The sequence below is a fragment of the Apodemus sylvaticus genome, chromosome 8 (assembly GCF_947179515.1).
Source record: "Apodemus sylvaticus chromosome 8, mApoSyl1.1, whole genome shotgun sequence".
Classification (NCBI taxonomy): Eukaryota; Metazoa; Chordata; class Mammalia; order Rodentia; family Muridae; genus Apodemus; species Apodemus sylvaticus.
In genome coordinates this window covers 81,692,069-81,711,116 of record NC_067479.1, presented here as the reverse complement: position 1 = coordinate 81,711,116, position 19,048 = coordinate 81,692,069, and positions in this window count along the sequence as shown.

The following is a 19,048-nucleotide window of genomic DNA, read 5'->3' as shown; positions in this document are numbered from 1 at the left end:
TAAGATTTATCAGCATCTCCTTTGAAACAGTGAGATTCTGTTCTCCTTGAGTCAAGATGGTCTTGTGTATTTTCCTCAAAATATTTAGGTCACTGCAAGCCAGGCTGAGAGGCTGGGTGCCTGCTTGGGATTGATTTGCTTTAGTGAGCCTTCTGAGTCATGGTTCTGATTCTGTCCCTGTGTGTGTGTGTGGGGGGGGGGTGACACCAATTACCACCTTCTCCACATTGCTGAGACCATTCTGCCCTTCTCCACTCACTTGATGTCACTGCTGACATAGGCTAGTCTCTGAAACCTCAGATGGGGGCCATCCCTGAGGGACCCTTTCACAGAGAAAGGCAATGAAGGGAAGATACGTGGCTTTGAGGACAAGTGTGGCTCTGAGCTTAAGAAGACGGGAGAAATCAGCCCCTCACAGCAAGAATCATGGTCCAGTCTCCCATCAGATGTACCCCCCCCCACTCGGTTCTCTGGAGCTGGGAGTGTGGGGCAGGTTGAAAGCAGCCTTCACTTTTGAAGCAGGCAGGATTCCTATTTCCTGGCACCAGGAATCAGGTGAAAAGAAACATTTCTACCAGCTGCTATAATGCTTACTGACCGCTTAAACCTTCGCTGCTAGAAGATTCCTTTCCTTTTGCCCACTGAGTGGATGCTCCCGATGGACTCAGCAATTCAATGTAGGAATAGCACAGGTGAAACTTCTGAAAGACGCGGAATCTGGCAACAGCAAGCCTTGTGAGTCCAGAATCTGCAAGTTAGTCAGACTCGCAAGCAAATTCTACTCGAGTTCCATTTTGAGAAGCTCCCTCTAATAACTCCCAGGCAGGCCAAGCCACCTGGCCCTCGGCCACCCTCCCACTCACCCAGTGGCCTGATGCCTCCAGACCTCATTTATCGTATATAAAAGCCAGACAGTTGTCACTACGAAACATTTAAGACATGCTGTCAGACTTAACACACAAAAGCCAAAGTAAACTTATTTTTATTCATATCAATTACATATTGAAATGAAAGTCTAGAGATAAGGGATTAAATAAAATCTTACTAAAAATAGCATTGCCTGCTTCTGTTTTCCTTTTTACTGTGGCTACTAGAATTTAAAATCCTTTACACGGCTTGTATTTGTGATTTGGATTGTATTTTATTGGCCGGTTCTCTGTAGACCCTGACCCTTGCCTTCCTACCTGGCACTGAAGAGGTGTGTATCCATCACCATGAAAGGCAGCATCCTGGCCACAGGTCTACAGTGATCATCCCTGATAAGATCCTTCAGTGACAAGCCTTTCATTCTGGCCAGCTCTGTCAGGTTACTAACAATCTAATGAAAGGGTTTTGGTTTGTTTTCTTTTTTAAAAAATTCCAAGTTTAGATTTTCTTATGGTTTACAAAAGGGCTATAAATAGAAGAAAGGGTATTATTGGTGAACAAATTCTGGTTGTGTCTTTAATGTTCAATGCTCTCTAAGACTTTGGCCTCAACCCGAATCTGTGCTGTCTGTCTTGGCCACAACCCACATCTCTAATATCTGTCTTGGCAGTTCCTTACCTAAAACTGAGAATTTCAAACTAAAGATCCTTAAGATGCTAGAAAACCCAGGATTTTCTCTCAGTTACATTTGTACAGAGTCACTCTCACTCCAGTTGGGTTATAAACGTCTCACAGGCAAGTGATTAATTTTATGATTCCATCCACAGAACCCCAGGCCATGACTGGACACTGAGTATCTCAGCAAGCACATTCACTGTGACTTCTATCCCAAAAGATAAAGCACTTGTTCAGGCAGATCAGAGCTTTGGAGAAGATAAAAAAAAAATATGAGCCCACAAAAAATCAATAGAAGCAATAAACACTTAGCTCTCCAAACTGTTGCCCTTTGAGAAAAAGATGTCTTCTTTTACTCATTTGTATGACCACATTTAATTTTAAAGTGGACCATCTGTCTACTACCTGAGAAATCTTGGTTAAACATTTCTTGATGCAAAACAAAGAATGCTGAGTAGTTAAATATTGTACCTCAGAGGCTAAAGTTAAGGGGGGGGGGTGTTTTGTTTTGCTTTGCTTTTTCTACTATGACCATTTAAAGGAGAAACCAACGTGTCAATGTTCAAAAGATTTCCGGTTCTGAAAAAAAACAATCCTACAACCTGTGAAAGAATAGTGATAAAGCTTCAGTGGTTAGGTAGATCAACACACATGGCATACACATCTTCTGTGAGAGCTGAATGAGCCCACGGTCTTACTAAACGGGAGGATAACATGAAGACAGTGGGAGAGCAGCCCCCTCTCAGCCAACTACAGCCTCACCGAAGGAAGCCAACGTAAACTGAAGGAGACTTTGTGATTATCCATGAAAAATAAACACTAGCTAAGCTCCTATCATACGCATGGTGCCCAGGAAGTCCTAGTGCAGGCCCTCTCCACACATGTTCAAAGTGAGGTCCAATTAGAAGCCCTAGGGTGTTCAAATGGTTATAGAATTGTTTGAAGGGGAAGGAAGGCAGGAGAGAGAACAACCAGGCACTTGGCAACAGAGGCTATACATCCCCTGAATTGAGAAAGAGAACAGTAAAAATCAGAGAAAAGAGCATCTGAAATTTGTATGGAGTCCCCAGCTACAGAAGTGGCTTTGAATTCATGCTCTATATAGAGCTTATTCTGGTCCCTCCAGATCCCTCAATGGAAGGGAACTCCAGAGGCTGCAGAGTGAGTGCACTAATGTGACTCTTGCACACAAGGGTTTCCAAAGCACTCATTCACTAAACACCAGGTACCTGGGCTCTTCAGACCTACAACCCAGGCTTGTCTCCAGAGCTCTGTGACAAGCTATTGCTCTTCCTCACTAAGACTGTGTTTCTCCATTTGTCAAGTAGAACTGTAAACGGCACCTACCTACATTCTTGTTTGATGTCCAATGAATGATCTACATACGTAGTGTGCACTCAGCTAATACAAAACAAAAAACAAAACCAACAAACAAAAGTTGGGCAATGGGCTCATGAAGAACTGACCAATAGGAACAAATAAAGACAAAGTAATGATGAATCAGAGAGGGAACATTGAAGAACACAAGCAGAAGGCCAGGCCTCTGTAGTTGTGTTCCCAACTACCACCTCCCTTGCTCACCACTGTCCACAGGGCAGGCTTCATTCATGTTCACTCAAAAGACCCTGACTATCTTGCTAGGAAGTAAAAATGCAGCTGACTGTTGCTGAACATTAATCTTGAGCAGCGTGACTTAGCCAGTATGTCATTGCAATATCCACCAGGGAACAAACTGTATTGCTGTTAAGTGGCCAGAATCAGCCAGTGAGACACCCACTAGGCTTCCACTGCACAGAGATGATCCATGGCAGCACCAAAAAAAAAATCTCTGGAGTGAAGCCAAAGGGGACACCAGGAATCACGGTTAAGGAATGAAGGTCAGCAAAGAGTGAAGGGCACATTCTGCTGAAGACCTTTCTTATTGCCCAGCTGGTGTTAGTAAGCAGGAGAGAAGGGAATAGCAAGCATTTTTGTACAGACACACACACACATCACCTTTCTGAAAGTGGGGAAGTCGGCATAGCACTCTGTCTCAGGCTGTGGTCATGATTTTCTGTTAATATTAAGTGGAAGTGTTCCCTAGTGCTCTTGACTGAGATGGGTAAAGTTCAAACTCCACTAACACAGAAGCCAGGGCTCAGAAAGGGCTAGTCAGCCTAAGGAGGCTGGAATGAACACAGCATGTTTTCACCTGCTTAGCAACCAGCCCCCTTTCCTTGCCAGTTCCCTGATTTCCTTGTAAACATTACTCTGTGCCTCCCCTACGCCAAGTCCTGAAAGGTTAGATTTCATTTGCATATTTGAAGGATACAAAGGTGCCCGGCTTCCACACAGAAGTGAGAATCACTGGCTCGGGGATGGCAAGTGATCTGAGAGGGACCAATCTAATCAAGGGCTGAAGAGTCTGAGTTATTGAACAAAGGAAATGAGGGAGAGAGGGAGCGAGGGAAGGAGGGAGGGAGAGAAGAAGAAAGGGAAGGATCAATATGCTGGGATTACAATTGCCAAACAGTTACATTAGGCACAGCCCACTTCCTGAAGAAAGTTAGAGTTGTTACTTGTAGGTCAGGGTCCCTCAACATTCAAAGGCCCACTCCTAGACTTTGCATGTTAACAAGACAATGATTCTTCTTTTCACGCATGTAAATTAAGATGTTTGCTACCCAGGAGAAAGATTCTGCCTGAGTAAGAGATATGTGTAGATCAAAGCCCACAGATACTGCTACCCACTCACAACTAGAGCAAACAGGTTTTGTGACTATAAGTAACAGGAGATCTGGGTGACAGAAGGAAGATGGTTCCTGTTAGCATTTTGTCTAAGCTCTGCCCCACAGTTATCCGACAATGGCCAGGTGTGCCTGACTCACTATAGAAGAGGCTGCTGATGTGGCTGGTCCCTCAAGGGGAAGGGATGCCTCAGCATGGGTGTGTGGAGGCACCCCTTCTTCCATACCTGACTACACATCAACCAAGACATTCCTTCTCTCTTTATCTTTTTATAAGCACGATACTTCTCAATCCATGATCAGAACAAATGATAGAATGAGAAGGAAATTAAAAGAACAACAACAACACATCACTACTGGGGGCTTCAGCAATGATCAAACTCATCAGAAGAAAATAATATTGGAATATGGACACTCTGAAAAATAGTATGAATGTGAGAACAGAGGATGAGAAAATAAATGTGTCTCTGAGGTGAAGAGGAGATTTAGAATGAGCTCAGTTCCAAGAGATAAGAAAAGAGAAATAGGATTTAAGCAGCAAAAAGCATTCCTGTGTGGGGCACTTGATAGGGTAATATTCAGCAGGAATGGGCACTAAGGTCAAGAGTTTTGTTTCAACATCTAAGCTAAGCTAGCCCTTGGTGGACAAACTTAGACAATCAATCTGAAATGAGCATTATAGCAAACAGTCGGGTTTCACTGGTATGTGGGACTTTTGGGAAATTCCCAGCAGGGCAAAACTTCATAATGCTCATAACTAAGACATCATAGCTGACAAAGGAGGAAGCAAGCTTAGTATATAATTCCATTTTAATGCTGGGAGGGGAAGGACCCCAAATAATCTCAAGTACTGAAAGATTCTCTGCCACCACAAGTGGATGTTATGATTCCTTGGTAGTCAGCTGTACCTGCCTATCATTTTCTTGATTATAAAATAATTAGATAAATTAAATTAATAGATTATAAATTAATAGATTATACAATCCCAGGTATTTCTTTGGGTTCTATCAATCAAGTAAAACTGATGTCAGCTGGGTGAAAGGTAAAAGCCATTAGTAGTGTTAAAGTTGCTTCCCTGGGAGATATAAACATCTACCACTCCTCCTACGGACCAGATGACAGAGGAAGAATTCCACACAAGCTCACTCTAGGGTGTCAGCGAGTTAATTAGGCTAACTTACAGAGCAGTGGGTAAGAGGTTATGGGCAGGAGTGTGGGTGACCTTAAAGTAGCCCCACTGTAAGGCCTACACCCAACATGCACGATGACTTCCCATGGCCTACCAGAGGGAGCCCCAGCCACAAGTCCTTCCCAGACTATACGAGTCTAGCCCCTTCCAGAGGCAGTGTGCAGTTAGGTCAGAATTGCATATAGCTGATGAGGAATAGCTTCTATGATTGTGGTCGTGGGTCCTTCCTTGCCCTTCCTTTTGGGAGAGATAGTCAAAAGTGAACAAGCCCTGCCTTAGTGATGGTTTGTAAGTGGGCAGAGCTGAACTCAGAAAGATGGTGGCAGTTTGGCTCAGAGAATAGTCCTGTGCAGAAACCAGCTTCCACCTGGAGTTCCATTCAGGCCATCCCTGTTGCTACGAAACCTGCAATATACAGAACTCAGTAACACAGTTCCCACCAAAAGCAAACAGAGAAACCTGCATTACAATCAACATAGTCAGGTAATGAGGTTGACAAATAGAAAACACATTTGCACAGGGATACAATTTTGCTTTAAACTCTTTCAAATCCTTAAGTTCCAAAAATATTTGCTTTGCAAACTTTAGGGTGACTGTGATATATAGTCAAAGTTAGTTTACAATAATTTTAAGTGACTGGCCAAACTACTACAATATTTACAGCATATGAATTGAGAATTGATAATCAAAGCCAGGCATAGGGCTTTTGTGTATAATCCTAGTATTTGGGATGCTGAGGCAGGAGGTTCATGAATTCTAAGCCAGCCTAGGCTACTACACAATAAGTTAAAGACTAGCTTGGCCTACAAGCAAGACTTTGTCAAAAGAAAAGGAAAAAAAAGCATTGGGCTTCAGATATCATTTCTCTGATAACTGACAGATAGACTTCCACGTCTTTTTCTATCTAGTAATTTCATCTGTTCACTGATCTGTGCCTCTGAGAACCCTGGATACAGTGTTAAAGTCCATTATTTATGTGGCCTTGAACTACAACCTCTTGAAGACAAAAAGCTGCTTTTGTCTCACGTGTCTGGGATTTTCCACAACCCTTAAAGGTTGGTGCTGGGACAAGGAGATGGCTCTGTTGATAAAGTACTTGCTGGTAAAATATAGACTTGAGTTTAGTACTCGGCACCCATGTAAAAGCTCTAGTACACATCTGTAACATGAGTCTGAGAGAGGAAGAGACAGGAGGGAATCTGAAATTCAAGAGCCAAGTCAGTCAGTCCAGCCACAATTATTAGCTACCCATTCAGTGTAAAACCCCCATTTAAAATTCACAGTGGACCCTGTTTTTCAATTCGGTATGTTAGTCCATGTTTTTGTATTGGAGAACTGAGACAGTTCATACTGAGAGTTATTACTGTGCAATGTTTATTAATTCCTGGTTTTCTGTTGTACTAATATTGTTGATTTTGGAGGTGTCTTGTTTAGTTTTGTTTGTTAAAGATCTCTTTGGTTAGAGCTGGAGACATGGCTCAGTGGTTAAGAGCACTGACAGCTCTTCCAGAGGTCCTGAGTTCAAATCCCAGCAATCATGTGGTGGCTTACAACCATCTGTAATGAGATCTGACTCCCTCTTCTGCTGTGTCTGAAGACAGCTACAGTATACTTATATATAATAAATGAATAAATCTTAAAAAAAAAGAAAGATCTCTTTGGTTAACTTTTAGGAATATTTCTTCCTGTATCCTCTTTGTATAGTTAATCTTCTCTTCAGACTTAAGTTTTTCTTCTATTGCCTTCTGTAGAGCTTTAACAAAATTGCTTAAATTTGTTTTTATCATGCAATGCTTTCCTTTCTTCTTCAGTTGTGATCGAAGGTTTACTGGACGTAGACATCTGGGCTGGCATCTGTGTCCTTTCAGAGATTGCAGAACATTTGTCTATGTCTTACTGGCTATCAGAATCTCCATTGGAAAGTTGAGTATTAATATAATGGGCCTGCCTTTATACGTGACTTTGGTCTTTTTCCTTACAGCTTCTAATATGCTCTGCTCTGGACATTTGATGATTTCATTATATTGTGCTGTAGGGAGTTTCTTTTCTAGGCCTGTCTATTTAATGTTCTGTATGCCTCTTGCACCTTGACAGTCATCTCAAGTCATCATCGGTTTGGGGAATTTTCTTCTATGATTTTATCTATCTACATATTCTTGACCCCAACAACTATGCCAGGAATGGGTTCCATTTTGTGAAATTGGCTTCAAATCCAACCAGAAAGTGATTCAGCTTTTCATAACATGGGTGCCACTCCTGCACTACTAAGAACATCTTACCAAACTGGTTATTATTGTAGTGCACACCTGAATAAGACTGATGATACTGGGACTAGAGTAATAGCTCAGTGGCTAAGAGCACCAGCTACTTTTATAAAGGCCCCAGGTTAGAGTCCCAGCATCCACATGGCAGTTGACAAGCATTTGTAACTCCAACTCCAGGAGATTGACATCCTCTTTTGACTTTGTAGTCACTGCATGCATATGGTACACAGACAATCGCATACATGCAGACAATAACATACATAATATCACATGAGTGATATTAAAGTAAAAAAATTTAAAGCTTTATTATTATGTATCTCCTCCTATAGCAAGCAGTGGAAATTTTTTTAAATCATAAAAATAACAATTTTTATTGACGTCCCAGCATAGCACCTGAAATTTTTCTCCAGTTTACTTTTGTGAAAGTATTTGTTACTTGGTAGGGGTGGGTATACACACACACACATGCGCATGCTATATGTCTTTGTATGGTATATGTACACACGGGGTATAACTCCTATATACTTGAGAAGACCAGATGGCATTGGGTCTCAAACTCCAGCACCTTATTCCTCATTTGATTCCTGTGAGGCAGGGTCTCTCTGCGAACCTAGAATAAAGCTAAGGTGAGCTAGCCCCAGTGATCCTCTGTCTTTGATGGGATCTCAAGCACATGTGACTATATATTTAGATGTTGGGGTAAGTCCTGGGAATTAGAACTCAGACTTGTGCTGCATAGTAAGAGCTTATTCATACCAACTGAGCTTTCTCACTAGCCTCTCTCCTACATTTTGACTTTATATTTTCTGATCATTCCTTCATAGGACAATGCTCTGGTTCACCAGTCCTTCCAATACAAAGATAATTCTTTCATCTAGCCTTGATGATCACATTTACTTTTGTGTAATTTTTAAAAAGTTTTTTTTTTTAACCTGAAACCTAATAGGGTGAGGCAGAAGGATCATAAATTCAAGACTGGCAATACTGTGAGATCGCATCTCAAACTAAACAAACAAAATGAAACATGTTTTCAGCTCAAAAATCCATTCCTACCAAGATAATTATAATCCCAGGATGGTGTCACAGGGTTGATTTGAATTTCTGTCAGGCTCCACATATGAGCTGTAGGGCTTCAGTGAATCTCAATATTTCTTATATGGTTAGAAACAGTACTCTTTGAATGAATAAACCTTAATAGCTAGGAAATGAACTCATCTTTATGATGTGTTTTATGTTACAGTTGTTGCTTGTGTTCTACTTTGAATAGTTACAAGTGCTTTTGGGTCATGATGCCATCAGCGTTAGGCATGGATGGTAGGAGAGGGCCAGGAAGTAATTTTTATATCATATCAGCCAGCTAAAAGCTCAGTGTGGACTGAGGACAACATAAGCATACCTCTGACCTAAATGGACCCCAGTCTCCTTCTTGTAGCTTGTTCTCCTGGATGCCTGTGGCAACTTCAGTAAGGAAAACTGAGTCAAGAAGAGTCAGAAAAGGAATCAGGCTTTATTAACAGTATTTTATATTTACACCTCTTATTTTTAAAAGAGAATGTTAGACTGGATGGAAACGTGACAGTTCCATTTCAATAATGTCTTTGCTCCCTGAATTTTATCCCACTATGAACCTCAAGTTGGATCAAGGAGAACTTCCCTTTTGCAAAGGCTTACTTCTATATAATTTTAATAAAGAATACAGATTGCTATACATGAATAAAATGTAAAAGATCAAAAGCAAAATATGTATTTAAAAAAAAATCTATTGGGATTGAGCAATCAGACCCTAGATTAATCACCCACTCTCTCAGTGTACATTATAAAGAATATTATCAGTAAATTAAATATGTATATATAGTGGGCTACCAAGAGCTCCATTAGATGTTCCTGTGTTCTATGGAGCACAGAGAACACAGGGTCCTACTGAGACCCAACTATTCTCTTCCTATTCCTGTCTTCTTTTTGCTAGTAAATAATATATACTCAAGATAGGGCTATAGAATAAAGAATTCTATCTTAAAAGTGTTCATCTCATAGAGTTTTCAAAATAAAATCAGAAAGAATATCTGTTAAATGAGTATCTACTTACTGAGTAGAAATAAATTAAATGGCGGTGACCATTTCAATGATAAAGCTAAGACTTCAGTGCAAAAATAGTGTAGGTGGGTTCTAGTACAGGAACAGCCTTCTGGCTTAGAGCAGGGATGGGTCTTTCTGAAGTAACAAATGTACTTTTTAAAAGTCATTTGGAACCTCATTTGCATATAATCCCTCCCCAATCTTGACATTCACCCATCCTAATTTTATTTTGTACCTAATCATTGCCCCAGGGAGTATAAACAGAATAGAGTGGAATTCAGAGATTGAAATTGGATTGCTTCATATTTATAATTAAAAGAGATCTGTAGTTAGGGTTTGCTGTTTAATTTATGTCAACACTTTCCCACCTCAAACCACTGAACCAAATAGCCACATCCAAACATGTAGAACACCAATGGACTGATTAACTTAGGAAACAAAAACTAAATGAAACCGATAATTTAAAAAATGATACAAAACTTGTGTGTCCTGTACTGCACAGCCTCCTTTGAACAGAAAGTGAAGCTGTTGTCCCTTCTCTATGTCCTGGTGGTCTTGGTCCTGGACATGTCTCAGCCACTATTTCAATAGAACTCCACTTTAAAAAATCTGAAAAGAAAAAAGAAAGAAAGAAAGAAAGAAAGAAAGAAAGAAAGAAAGAAAGAAAGAACCAAAACCCACAAAACTCAAAACAACCTTTCTCTTTTCTTCCATTCTGATGATGTTAGGTCTGAAACCAGAGATACCAGCATCACTATTGAGGGTCCTCCAGAAGAGACCTTTTGCATCATTAGAGAAGAGAGCTCAAAACCTCCAGGGAAGTATTTCCATGGAGAGAAGGCTATGGAGACCCTGACTAGACCACGGTGGGTGGGCCAGACTTTGCTCACCCACTTCTTGATCCCTTTATGGAGTCAGCACAGTGAAGTACAGCTGAAGGCCATCAAAGATCTTCCATTGGCATTTCTTTTATTGCGTTGAGCTATTGCTGCTGCTGTTGTTGTTGTTATATTTAATCATGTTTTCATGACTTTTTAGCCTTTTTTCCCTTTATTCATCAATGACTTTCTCTGTGTTAATATATTTCAGTGAACTAAATAGATATTTACAAAGATATATAAAACAAAGGTATTTTAGTGAACCAACCAAATGGCTCTGTTGCCATTATACAATTAAAAACTGAACAAGAAAGATGGGTAGGAAATACATTATCACTAGAACAAGTCACCCTTGAGAGGCTCTCCCTTGTTGCTCAGGATAATACATTAGACTTCGTGATCTGGAGGAAGATGGATGAAGGCCAACAGCTTGGAACACACACATTCCCACCCTGGATTCAGTACTTCTCCCCTCTTCCTCTGTGAGATGACCATTGCTAACCTAGACGTGTGAATCGCCATGCCTTCCCCTGGGTGACAGATCACATGCCCACTTAGGTGCTGAAGTTAGGAAGATGGGTTTTCAGAGAAGTGGATAGACTGGCTTATTAAACAGAAGAAAAGAGTCGAGACCTTTTAGCCACATCATGTAGAACTAAACACCCGTGGCTTATCCTAAGAGAAGGCAAAAAAGCCAAGGGGCTGAAGGAAGTGGCATGCACTGTGAACCTTTGCTCTTAGAAGACAGAAGCAAGTGGATCTCTATAACTTCCAGGCTAGCCTGGTCTACATAGCAAGTTCCAAGCCAGCCAAAACCTATCTCAGAGAGGATGGGGGGGGGGGGAAGCTCAGATTATATTTTAATCAAGGAAGTAATATGATCAGACTCTCTTCAGTATCCCTCACTGCACTCTGGATAATAGGGTATCTGTAAATAAAAGTAAAGGCGAGGAGAAAGATTCAAAGATTCAAGCTAGGCAGGAAAAACTGTAGCAAAGTCACTAGCTACTTAATACATAAGTTTCCAGAGTTAGCAGTCTGGGAAAGAATAACTTAAAAGAAATGACAATGTATCCATATCTGAGGTAAGGCACGTAGCTAGTGGTTCTTCACTAGAATGGATTTTGACCTGGCTCTGGAGGACTTGCTACAGACACTATTTGGTTGGTTGGTGAAGGGCTTCAAGCCCCTTTAGTATATTTAGAATGTGTACTTAGATGAGAGAGTTCCTGGCTCATGGAGACAGTAGTTCCCACAATAGAAAACAGAAACAGACTCTCTAGGTCACTTTTAGTTTCCATCATCTGAGGCTTTCATCCAAGGAATTTGTGGCCCCTCCAAATGTGAAATCAAACTTAGAGGTAGACATTTGTATCTGGGTGTTAGAGGAAAGATATGAATAGAGACAAAGCTGAGTGTTCTGGCTCATACCTGTCACGCTCAGGAAGGCTGAAGCAGGGTGATTGACGGGAATTCAAACCCAGCCTAGGCTATATAGAGAGTTTTAGCCCAACCTAGGCTACATAATGAGTTCCAGTCCAACCTGGTCTACACAGTTAAGCTCCAGACAAGCCTAGGTTATATAGTGAGTTCCAGGGCAGCCTAAGCTACAGAATGAGACTCAGTTTCAAAAATCCATAGCATAAAAAATAAATTAAAAAAAATAAATTGGAGATGGGTGACAGCAACTGATATTTATATTATAATTGAAGTTTTATCAGGATGATCTGAAATAACCTGATTGCAATGAGAAAATGAAAGGGGCCTGAACATTTTACAGGGAGGAGGATGAGTTGGCTAAAAAGATTCACTGCCCAGGAGTGAGAGTGGGAGTCACATATCAGATATCCTGCATATTGATATTTATATCACAATTTATAACAGTAGAAAAATTACAGCCATGAAGTAGCAAAGACAATAATGTTCCAGTTGAGGGCGAGGAGCTCTGTTTAAGGGCTCAGCACTGGATAAGAGGCAAAAGCCTGGCGGCGGCGGCGGCGGCAGCAGTGGATGGTCCAGCTGAAGGGCCATCAGCGGTGGAACCTAGGCGACACAGGGTCCAGTTGGGCCCTGCGCCCACGACCACTGACCTTCGCTGACCAGCCGGGCGGCAAGCAGCTGTGGTTCTGCGGAGCCTTTCGCTGCACGGAAGCCACTTCAGAACTCGGCTTCCCGCCAGTCAGGAGAGGCTCACCTCCATCTTGATTTCGGACTCCTGAGATCGGACAGACTGAGGTACACAAACATAATCCGAGGCCCAACACCACAGGGGTCTGAGCCCGACGGGCGTTGGCCTACACCCAGGCCCTGGGCTGTGCAGGTGGCCATCGGGGTGCCAACCCAGCCAGGAGGTCTTTTTGCCCTGGCCGGCGCACGCGCCGCCATTTTGCCTACAGGACCCAGAGTGCTCGGGAGGGCAGAGACTGCTAACAAGCGTAGCCAGAGGCTAACAAAACGGGGGTCTAGGCCCCAAAAGGCACAGGACTGACCCCAAGAACTGGGCGGCTTGGTGGGCCATCTGTGTGTCAACCCGCCCAGGAGATTGTTAGCACAACAGATTCTCCCGGTGCATTCGGGGAGCGCGGACGCGCACGCCCGCCATCCGGGTCACCTGGCGGACCCAATTAACAGTCATAGCCCTAGGGGAACTTTGCTTGGACCTTGGCCCCCCAGGCTTTTGCCTGGACTCAGGGCCTGGGCGACCAGGCTAACCTTGTGTGCGCCAGCCCGGTTGAGGAATCAGCTGCCCAGCAGAGTGAGCAGAACACAGGGGAGGTCACAGCAGCATACACCTTCGGCGCTCCCTGGGGTGCACACGGGCTCCATCTGGTCCACAGACACAATCTGGGGCAAGGCCTCAGGCAGAAGCCCTCAGCTAAACTCTCTCCGCTTCAGATCAGCCTGGGCGGCCGCACCACATCTCCAGGTCCCTCAAGAGGCTAGCGGGGGCTTCCGGGCGGCCAGCTGGGAGAAGTCGGTGTGCTCCGGTGGATCCTGCAGGCCCCAGCGGGAGCCTTCAGGTGCCTGCTTCGGGATCTGAACAGCCTGGGCAGCAGCACCCTGTCTACAGGCAGTGCAGGGTGTAAGCTGTGCACCAGAGGCCAACGGGGAGGGGGCAGCTTGCACTGGTGAGTCCAGCACTGACAAGACCAAGTAACACCAGTGAGAGCTAGATGGCAAAAGGCAAACACAGGAATGTCACTAACAGAAATCAAGGCAATATGGAAACATCTGAACCCAATTCTCCTCTACCAGCATGTCCTGGATACCCCATCACACCAGTAAAACAAGATTTGGATTTAAAATCACTGGTCATGATGCTGGTACAGGAACACATGAAGGACATACTTAAAGAAATTCAGGAGAAAATGGATCAAAAGTTAGAAGCCCTTGCAAGGGAAACACAAAAATCATTGAAAGAAATCCAGGAGAATACAAAAGCCAACAAGGAAGAAATGCAAAAAACACTTAAAGAAATACAGGAGAACTTTGGTCAACAGGCTGAGGTCATGAAAGATGAAACACAAAAATCTCTTAAAGAAATACAGGAGAATTTTGGTCAACAGGCTGAGGTCATGAAAGAGAAAACACAAAAATCTCTTAAAGAATTACAGGAAAGCACAGACAAGCAAGTGAAGGAGCTAAGCAAAACCATCCAGGATCTAAAATCAGAAGTAGAAACAACTAAGAAAACTCAAAAGGAGACAACTTTGGAGATAGAAAGCCTTGGGAAGAAATCAGGGGACAGAGATGCAAATATCAGCAACAGAATACAAGAAATAGAAGAAAGAATCTCAGATGCTGAAGATTCCATAGAAACCATGGACTCAACAGTTAAAGAAAATGCAAAATGCAAAAAGCTTGTAACCCAAAATATCCAGGAAATCCAGGACACAATGAGAAGACCAAACCTAAGGATTATAGGCATAGATGAGAGTGAAGATTTACAACTTAAAGGGCCAGCAAATATCTTCAATAAAATTATGGAAGAAAACTTCCCTAACCTAAAGAGAGAGATGCCCATGAATATACAAGAAGCCTACAGAACTCCAAACAGACTGGACCAGAACAGAAATACTTCCTGTCACATAATAATCAAAACACCAAATGTTCTAAACAAAGAAAGAATATTAAAGGCAGTAAGAGAAAAAGGCCAAGTAACATATAAAGGAAGACCTATCAGAATCACAGCAGACTTTTCACCTGAGACTATGAAGGCTAGAAGGTCCTGGGCAGATCTCATGCAGACTCTAAGAGAACACAAATGCCAACCAAAACTACTATATCCAGCAAAACTCTCAATCACCGTAGATGGAGAAACTAAGATATTTCACGACAAAACCAAGTTTACCCAATATCTATCCACAAACCCAGCCCTAAAAAGGATAATAGGAGGACAACACCAATACAAGGAGGGAAACTTCACCCTGGAAAAAGCAAGATAGTAACCTTTCATCAAACCCAAAAGAAGTTAAGCAATCAAATTTTAAAAAATAATGTCAAAAATGATAGGAAGTAACAATCACTATTCCTTAATATCTCTTAACATCAATGGACTTAATGTCCCAATAAAAAGACACAGACTAACTGAATGGATACGTAAACAGGACCCTATATTTTGCTGCTTACAGGAAACACACCTCAGGGTCAAAGACAAACACTACCTTAGAGTAAAAGGCTGGAAGACAATTTTACAAGCAAATGGTCTCAGGAAACAAGCTGGAGTAGCTATTTTAATATCAGATAAAATTGACTTTCAACCCAAAGTCATCAAAAGAGACTCTGAGGGACACTTCTTGCTGGTCAAAGGAAAAATACAACAAGAAGAACTCTCAATCCTGAACATCTATGCTCCAAATGCAAGGGCACCCTCTTTCATAAAAGAAACTTTATTAAAACTCAAAGCACACATTGCACCTAACACAATAATTGTGGGTGACTTCAACATTGCACTTTCCTCAATGGACCGATCAGGAAAACAGAAACTAAACAAGGACACAATGAAACTAATTGAAGCTTTGGAGCAATTAGATTTAACTGATATATATAGAACATTCTATCCTAAAACAAAAGAATATACCTTTTGTTCAGCACCCCATGGTACCTTCTCCAAAATCGACCATATAATTGGTCACAAGACAGACCTCAACAAATATAAGAAGATCGAACTAATCCCATGCCTCCTATCTGATCACTATGGAGTAAAAGTGGTCTTCAATAGCAACAGAAACAATAGAAAACCCACATACACGTGGAAATTGAACAATACTCTACTCAATGATACCTTGGTCAAGGAAGAAATAAAGAAAGAAATTAAAGACTTTTTAGAACACAATGAAAATGAAAACACAACATACCCAAATCTATGGGACACAAAGAAAGCAGTGCTAAGAGGAAAACTCATAGCCCTGAGTGCCTCCAAAAAGAAAATGGAGAGAGCATACATTACCAGCTTAATGACACACCTGAAAGCCCTAGAACAAAAAGAAGCTATTTCACCCAGGAGGAGTAGAAGGCAGGAAATCATCAAACTCAGGGCCGAAATCAATCAAGTAGAAACAAAGAGAACCATACAAAAAATCAACAAAACCAGGAGCTGGTTCTTTGAGAAAATCAACAAGATAGATAAACCCTTAGCCAGACTGACCAAAGGGCACAGAGAAAGTATCCAAATTAACAAACTTAGAAATGAAAAGGGAGATATAACAACGGAAACTGAGGAAATCCAAAAAATCATCAGATCCTACTACAAGAGCCTGTACTCAACACAACTGGAGAATCTGGAGGAAATGGACAATTTCCTTGACAGATACCAAATACCAAAATTAAATCAGGACCAACTAGACCATCTAAACAGTCCCATAATGCCTAAAGAAATAGAAGGAGTCATAGAAAGTCTTCCAACCAAAAAAAGCACAGGACCAGATGGTTTCAGTGCAGAATTCTACCAGACCTTCAAAGAAGAGTTAACACCAATACTCTTCAAACTATTCCACAAAATAGAAACAGAAGGAACATTACCCAGTTCCTTCTACGAAGCCACAATTAGGCTGATACCAAAGCCACACAAAGATCCAACAAAGAAAGAGAACTTCAGACCAATTTCCCTTATGAACATCGATGCAAAAATACTAAATAAAATTCTTGCCAACCAAATCCAAGAACACATCTAAACGATCATCCACCATGATCAAGTAGGCTTTATCCCGGGAATGCAGGGCTGGTTCAATATACGGAAATCCATCAATACAATCCACTACATAAACAAACTCAAAGAAAAAAACCACATGGTCATTTCATTGGATGCTGAAAAAGCATTTGACAAAATTCAGCATCCTTTCATGCTTAAAGTCTTGGAGAGAACAGGAATTCAAGGCCCATACCTAAACATAGTAAAAGCAATATACAGCAAACCGGTAGCCAGCATCAAACTAAATGAAGAGAAACTTGAAGCAATCCCACTGAAATCAGGGACCAGACAAGGCTGCCCCCTTTCTCCTTATCTTTTCAATATTGTACTTGAGGTACTAGCTCGGGCAATTCGACAACATAAGGAGGTCAAAGGGTACAAATTGGAAAGGAGGAAGTCAAACTATCATTATTTGCAGACGACATGATAGTCTACCTAAGTGACCCAAAAAACTCCACTAGAGAGCTCCTACAGCTGATAAACAATTTCAGCAAAGTGGCAGGTTATAAAATCAACTCAAGCAAATCAGTGGCCTTCCTATACTCAAAGGATAAGCAGGCTGAGAAAGAAATTAGGGAAATGACCCCCTTCACAATAGCCACAAACAGTATAAAGTATCTTGGGGTGACTCTTACCAAACATGTGAAAGATCTGTATGACAAGAACTTCAAGACTCTGAAGAAGGAAATGGAAGAAGACCTCAAAAAATGGGAAAACCTCCCATGCTCATGGATCGGTAGAATCAATATAGTTAAAATGGCCATTTTGCCAAAAGCAATATACAGATTCAATGCAATACCCATCAAAATCCCAACTCAATTCTTCACAGAGTTAGAAAGAGCAATTATCAAATTCATCTGGAACAACAAAAAACCCAGGATAGCTAAAACTATTCTCAGCAACAAAAGAAAATCTGGGGGAATCAGTATCCCTGACCTCAAGCAATACTACAGAGCAATAGTGTTAAAAACTGCATGGTATTGGTACAGTGACAGGCAGGAGGATCCATGGAACAGGATTGAAGATCCAGAAATGAACCCACACACCTATGGCCACTTGATCCTCGACAAAGAGGCTGAAAACATCCAATGGAAAAAAGATAGCCTTTTCAACAAATGGTGCTGGTTCAACTGGAGGGCAGCATGCAGAAGAATGGGAATTGATCCATCCTTGTCTCCTTGTACTAAGCTCAAATCCAAATGGATCAAGGACCTCCACATAAAGCCAGACACTCTGAAGCTAATAGAAAAGAAACTGGGGAAGACCCTTGAGGACATCGGTACAGGGAGAAAGTTTCTGAACAGAACACCAATAGCGTATGCTCTAAGAGCAAGAATTGACAATTGGGACCTCATAAGGTTACAGAGTTTCTGTAAGGCAAAGGACACCATCAAGAGGACAGATCGGCAACCAACAAATTGGGAAAAGATCTTCACCAATCCTACATCAGATAGAGGGCTAATATCCAATATATATAAAGAACTCAAGAAGTTAGACTCCAGAAAACCAAACCACCCTATTAAAAATGGGGTACAGAGTTAAACAAAGAATTCTCACCTGAAGAACTTCGGATGGCGGAGAAGCATCTTAAAAAATGCTCAACTTCATTAGTCATTAGGGAAATGCAAATCAAAACAACCCTAAGATTTCATCTTACACCAGTCAGAATGGCTAAGATTAAAAATTCAGGAGACAGCAGGTGTTGGAGAGGGTGTGGTGAAAGAGGAACACTCCTCCACTGCTGGTGGGGTTGCAAATTGGTACAACCACTCTGGAAATCAGTCTGGCGGTTCCTCCGAAAACTGGGCACCTCACTTCCAGAAGATCCTGCTATACCACTCCTGGGCATATACCCAGAGGATTCCCCACCATGTAATAAGGATACATGCGCTACTATGTTCATAGCAGCCCTATTTATAATTGCCAGATGCTGGAAAGAACCCAGGTATCCCTCAACAGAAGAGTGGATGCAAAAAATGTGGTATATCTACACAATGGAGTACTATTCAGCCATTAGAAACAATGAATTCATGAAATTCTTAGGCAAATGGATGGAGCTAGAGAACATCATACTAAGTGAGGTAACCCAGACTCAAAAGGTGAATCATGGTATGCACTCACTAATAAGTGGTTATTAACCTAGGAAACTGGAATACCCAAAACATAATCCACACATCAAATGA